This window comes from Daphnia pulex, chromosome 8 (genome assembly GCF_021134715.1).
Source record: "Daphnia pulex isolate KAP4 chromosome 8, ASM2113471v1".
Classification (NCBI taxonomy): Eukaryota; Metazoa; Arthropoda; class Branchiopoda; order Diplostraca; family Daphniidae; genus Daphnia; species Daphnia pulex.
The window spans coordinates 8118840-8125799 of NC_060024.1; the positions used below are offsets into that span (position 1 = coordinate 8118840).

General features: G+C 40.0%; 1 long non-coding RNA gene across 1 annotated transcript; it reads left to right on the forward strand.

The window, feature by feature from the left end:
• The first annotated feature begins 5768 nt into the window (after nt 1-5768).
• On the forward strand, nt 5769-6243 carry LOC124200506. Its single transcript, XR_006877333.1, has 2 exons — nt 5769-5900; nt 5972-6243. It is a non-coding gene; the product is annotated as an uncharacterized LOC124200506 (long non-coding RNA).
• The last annotated feature ends 717 nt before the right edge of the window (nt 6244-6960 follow it).

Sequence of the window (6960 nt, forward strand, 5' to 3'; positions counted from 1 at the left end):
GGCTCTTTTCAAACGATTGGCGTCTAGCGATGGATTATATATGGATCCAAAGTAACTAAAGGAGATAAGAGGTAATAAAAAATAATTCGTAATTCTAAAACATTTAATTCAAATTATTTTATATTTTAGAAACGATGAAGAACATGTATCCTACAATGCAATGTGGAAAAGATAAACTATCATCAGTTGTGAAAGGGAATATTACGAATTAGTTCAGTAAAAATATTTCTCATAATACAACCAAATGGCTCCAAGGTTATCACAAGCTCGTAAAAGACCTGGAAGAGGCTATTGATGAGCAGTAATTTTTAACCGGAAATGTAATTTATAATCATGGAAGATGTAATACAATTCAGAAATCTGAAATGAAATGATCACTTTACTTTTTTTAAATCAATTGTTAGATTAGTGAGCCTACGAAACGATCTCCGGTTTACTAATTGTATTAGAATCGAGAGACGTGAAACAAAGCTTACGACCAGCTCGCTGCCTCGAAGTCCCAACGCTTGCGAGCCACACGACATCTAGCACTCACGGTAAGAAGGTTACGATAACACAACAACTCTCCCCAACCTGTCACGCCGTAGGAAAAGATTGCCCAAATAGGTCGTGACAGCTTTTACACACACAAGACAAATTTAAAGCAAAAGCGCACAAATAGGCGGCACAGCCGACGAAAACTCCGCGCCCATTTTCCCAGAATGGAAACAAAACAAGAAAAAAAACACACGTAAACTGAAGAACATGGAATTTATCCCGTATACAGAGATGGCACACAGGTTAAATCGACACAATGACTTTCGTGGTCCGGTGACACACGCTACGGCGCTGGGCATGAGGATTTGCGCAGGGAGCAGTGCTCTTTTTATCGATGCGCACGGCCGTTTCATCGTCGCCCGACTCTTCCGTGGCATGCGACACACCGTTATTCCCGTCACCTCCATTGTCGAACACCTGATCCGGAATTCCGTCGTGGTCGTCTTCGCCATCGTCCGTATTACCAGTCGACGCAGGAAACGCTGGTTTCTCCATAACATGCTGCCGCTTGCAAATTTCACGTGGTATGCGTGATAGCACCCGATCGCCACGACTACGCCTACATGGCTCCACAATTTATATTTAGGGTCCTGCACGCGTACGTTGGTGCCAATATGTAAGGGGTTAAGGCCACGGTAACCCAGATCATAGCGCGTTTTGGAGGGTGAATTGGTGACCGCCTGACGATCTGTCGCATCTATGACGGATTTCTAACACGTCACGTACGCCGAGCGATGGGCGAGGACGATTAAGCGGAGCTGGTGTCTCAACACCATTTGAGCGGGCGAAAGGCCATTTTCCTTTGGAGTATTCCGAAATTCCAGGAGCCCCTGCTTAAACTCCTCCGTTTCCAGGTCCCCGGATGGGTTGATTTTTTCGACCAATTCTTTCACGGCCTTAACGGCCGCTTCTACGTGGCCGTTGCTTTGGCTGTAATTCGGCGTAAAGTTCCTGACGGCGACGCCCCATCGGTTCATGGCAGCTCGGAAAACGCCAGCGTCAAATTGAGGCCCGTCGTCAGATCGAAAGCGCACTGGGACGCCGACCTCGACAAAATTTTCGATGACGACGTGCATACCTCCCGCGCGGAAGGGTCCCGCTTCCACCTGTGAACTACCGGCCATCCCGAGAATCCGTCAGCGTAGACAAGCGCGTGCAGCTGGCTGGACTGGAACAGGTCTGCTGAAACATCTTCAAACACGTGCATTGGCAGAAGGTCGCTCATCATGGGCTCCTACTGGTTGCTCGGCACACGTTCCTGGCACGCAGAGCAGGTGGAGAGGAGCGTCGGGATTTTGTTGGTAATACCCGGCCAGTACACGGTCTGCTGGGCCCGCCTGTTCGTTCGCACGATCCTTTTATTGGCCACGTGGAGATTCTTGAGTATGTTCCTGCGGGTCGCTTAGGGTATCACAATTCGTTTTCACAATAACACAATTTCCTGGTCCACGGATAGTTTGTGTCGGATGCCCTAATAAATTCCCACTGGAGTGGGGGTCTGATCTCGACGGCTGGGGAAGCCGGACTAGATCGCTGAAATTAGCGCGGTATAATCTCCATCGTTCCCGGCTACCACACGGATCTAATTGACTAACGGGTCGGGTAAATGGGGAGTGACTGCAGGTTCATCCAGGACTGGTGGATCCGCTTTTTCTTCGGAGAAAATTGTGGCGATACGGGTAATGATGGTGCGATGAGCAAATGCATTTTTAAATGCATTAAAAAGGCTTTTAGACATCAAGATTATTCAAACCAGGTTCTAGTAGTATACGATGGTGACGAAAGTGTAATCAATCCATAATATTCCCACGGAAACGCGAAACGACCTAAAAAACCGAAAAGCCGTTCTACAGAACCACGCCATCGGTGTATCGCCATATCGCCAAAGGAGCGAAAATACGATCAGCCATTAGAGGTCTATGGGGACATAGTTGAAAATGTTGGACCAAACATGAAGAAGCAAGCAGTACAGGCTCAAAGGGATATAAAGCAAATCAAGGACCGTCAAGAGTGCACAACGTGCCGAAAGAGAAGTCAGCAAAATGAGCCAGGATGCACAATACAACGCATACGAAGTCGGTATAGAAACAGGTTTCATGCGGAAGTTTGAACTGTTTCCCGAAATCAACTATGCTTGTATGCATTTCAGTAAATATAGATTTCTTTCACATATAATGTGACGAGTCCCACAACTAGTTATCAGCTATTGCATCATTAATGTAAAGGTTAAATGCATTACACGTATTATCTGTGTTACTTGTAACATACGTTATATATTTATTTTAATGGACATAGCGGATGAATTTTAAGACTCCTGAACAGTACTGATCTGCCTGCAGTTATAGTAGAGGTCGACACAACATTTGACATGGGAAATTATTACGTGACTTGGGTTACGTTCAGACATGTTGAATTTGAAGATCTTCCCGAAAACCCCATGCCGACTATGGGATTGGCCTGCTTAATCCACTCAAGGAAAACAGTCATTTCGCGAATATTTGTTTAACATGATCAAGGAGGAAATTCCAGCATTAGCAACAGCAAAAAATGTCAAGTTTTGCACAGACGACGATTTGGACTCGCCCTTGAAAGAAAACGTCAATTTCAAATGCATCCTCGGTAGAAAATAACAATATTTAACCGTTCACATACACAATGTTTATTGAAATTTTTCATCGAAAGAGACAATTATATCATTCACAACTTTCAAGTAGGGTCCTGCATTCCGCTCCAGTGGGATTTTATTAGTCTCTGTGGAGTGAGACGGTCTATAGATATTTGATCTATTTTAGCTGATTGCCAAGGAATGTGGAGAGAATCGGTCTCTGTCTCAAGATGGGCATGCAGCTGTTTGACGACAGCGCGCTCAATAATTTTTGACAAAAATGACAGGTTGGACACAGGTCAGTATTTGCTTAACACATCACTGTTTAGATCAGACTAGGAGTGGAGTCTTTTTCAGGAGTGGATTCAATTTTTATATCATCAGGAAAAAAGCAATGAAAGTGAGAGATTGGTCAATTTAGTAATAGGTGCGACAAGGATCTCCGAAAACTTCGTCAGCAAGAATGTTACATCAGCTGGCATTGGCGAGGCCAAAGTATAGGAATCCTTTCTATTCTCTATTATTCTTCATCGATTTATCACCTCTAAAGCTACAACGTGTAGACTGCAGAGCAGAAATATTGAGTGATCTGACGATCTTCAACGCTGTGTACGAGAGAAGCACTGCCACAAGAGAGGAGGGACCATAGCCTTCTACAGTTACGGCCACGGAGCTGTGATTCACCCTGGGCCACCTACCCACCCTCAGCTGCCTTTACCTTGGCCACATGCGTTGCCATTTTACGAAAGTCACATTTTAAATTCCTGTTTTCCGAAAAATTTTCATTTTTCATTTATTTTCAGCCATGGCCACCACGTTATAATTAATCTTGACCATTTATGTGTAATTTTGTGGAAAAAAAGAATTAAAAAATGTGAATTTCCTAAAAATAAAGTTATATTTAAGTTATTTTTAAGCTTCGAGCCCTGAAAAAATTTTGTAATTATTGAATCTTAACTTAAGAACCAGAGGATTTATAGAATTACATTCATATTTAAAATTATTTCTTCAAAATATTGCTGTAGCCTGTTTCCATGTAACAGCAGATAAAGTTGCGGTAAATGAATGTATGAGATGGGTGACGGTGACCTGCTACGCATACATTCCCCCCCCCCCCCCAAAAAAAAGAAACCCGTTTAGTGACGTCCATGAGCCCACCTTGGAACATCCTACAGCGCGACATTTGGATGTCTCGCGTACGACGACAATCCAATTGGATATCCCTCCGTTCGACCAGGGCATATACAGTCCATCCTGGCAACGTAAATTTGCCAGCATGGGTACCAAATGCTCTGGCAATTTGTCTAATGTTGAAATAAATTCATTCATGAATTTAAATTATAATATGTGATTACATTGAAAGTCAACACAGATTTTTTACTTACATTAAATTCCATATACATTACATTATATGACATTACATTACATTATATGACATTAAATTACATTAAATTAAATTTGTATTACATGTTCCAGATTAGAATATAGAAACTGCTGCAACACTGTGTGCGAATCCTTTTCAATAAACTCTTTCGAAGCCTTCATAGTTGCATTCCCCAGATCCCCACGTGCCAATTTACTTGTAACAAAAATAGTTAGTTTTGAGTGTAGTATAATTATTATTTTAATACAATACCTGTTGGATAAACTTGTTTCTTAATGGAGAGTGAATCTATCTCTACTTTGTCTGTTATTGCCTTGATTCTCCTGAAAAACGAATCATAAAAAAAAACAATTATAAATAAATGGAAAATAACTTCCGACTCTTGTCAAATTATTCAAATCTTTCCCTTCCTTTTTCATAGTTTGAAACAAAAATTAATGTTGGTAAAAAAACTAATTTGAGTTAGAAACATTGTGTGTTAGGAAACAAAGAATATGTGTTGATAAACAAACAGAAGTTTGGACGCGGGGTTTATCGTCTGCACAACCACTTCAACCAAACACTACCAAGTTTTACAACTTCTAAATGGAGGAAAACAATGAATCAGGGGTTCGTTACGTGAACGACTTGGAAACCACCCAATCAACGTTGCCAAATGTCACGCGACAATGTTTCTTAGCAAATACAGAGGATAGTTTTCTAGCAATAAACACCAGAGCTTTTCCTCTGTTTCATTTTTCACGAGAAGGAAGTGATGTGAACTACAATTTTTGCTAAGGCGATATGGCAGCGCTGTAGCCAACAAATCAAATCAAAATCTCTTTTTGACATTTTGTCACACTCGTTTAGCAGCCGAAAATTTGCGAATGTCATGGCGTTAGAAAAATCTCTGAACTGCCAATTTTTTTATTATCAATTGACTAGGAGGGATTTTCATTTCCAATAAATAAGAATGTAAAGCACTTAATTCAAACACGTAATAATTGTGTGTATATAATTTTTCGTCCTTCTTTCAATTGATTTTTGATTTTTTAATGCAGAGCCAACATTCATTCAAAGTTTTGCGAAAAGTGTGAGAAGTAAAATTGAAGCCAGAGCATTTTTAAATATGAGATTGGTAATTGACTAATTGAATTGATTGTTTTTAATTATTTTGCTAATGTATTTTCTTGCAATAAATTTTTTTATGCTAGCAGGTGCAGCAGGTGGAGCCACAATAGTTTCACCGGGCTCTCACTAAATTTCATCAGCTCCATCACAATCTTAAGATGTCTCTGCTTCTCATTCAACAACATTATCGGTTTCAAAACCAGTTGTTGCCAGTCAATTTATACCAATCGCACAGAAGCAAATTGGTCCAATACACGAAAGATGGTATATTCAACTCTCTGTTTCTGTTTGGACTTTATGCTGTATTATGTTATAACTTAATTGTTTTCTTATAGGTTTATCTCAGTCTAGCAAGTCACAGGCCATCGACCATGGCGTTCAAAGCTGGACATTTGCAGAAACTTCAAATTCTAGATTTAAGAACTCGACTAGACTATTTCCTGAGATGTAATCTTTCATCTTTTCAAGAAAACAACTAACGCGATTCTTAGTTGAAGTAAGCAACATTAGAATTTCGTCATTTCTTATTTTGTTTCATTGCGATGAAATTGCGCTTTAATTTAAGTTTTTACAAGTTCTCAAGCAATACAAACAATAATTTTTGTTATATTCTTGCAAGGAGTTTTTATTTTTTTTAGAAAAAGAAACATGTGCTGTGTTTGGTGATGAGGAAAACAAAATTTAAGAAAAACAACAAATAATAAAGTAATAATTTTCTTTAAAAATTGTGTTGTAAAATCAAGTTTATTTAAGAATATGTTAAAAATAAAGTCTTCGGCGATGCGTCGCCGTTTTTCCGTAAAGCAAAATACATAAATTCCCTATTGTTTTTATACTTTGTCTTCCCACTACAATTAGATTTTCTTAAATCTGGCAATGCCGCAAAATGACAAAAAAGTTGTTCACTTTACAAACCCCTTTGGGGAAATTGTACTAGATGACCTGGGTTGCCAGTTTGGAGTTAAAAAAAACCGTCAGTGGACTTCCATTTTGAAGTCGGTTGTTATGATAGTTTGTTTTGACAGTTGTCTTCTGCTTGTTTACATCTACATTAACATAAAAAGTGAAAACAGTCATATGCACGAACACGAGTCACGTTGAGCAGACGACATCATTGTTTGTCGTCATGAAATCTCATAGCCATAAAAAAGGCTGAGAGGGGTCATTCGGCTCGCGTACCAGTTGCGATAAGGTTTCCCCTTCGTGCCTTTTTCACTGAGTTTATTCTCATGATGACTCAAGTTGTCGTCAACGATACAATTGTGATCTAGAAATCACATATAACTAACCACCACGTAAAACCTGTCACTAAATTTTTTTTTTC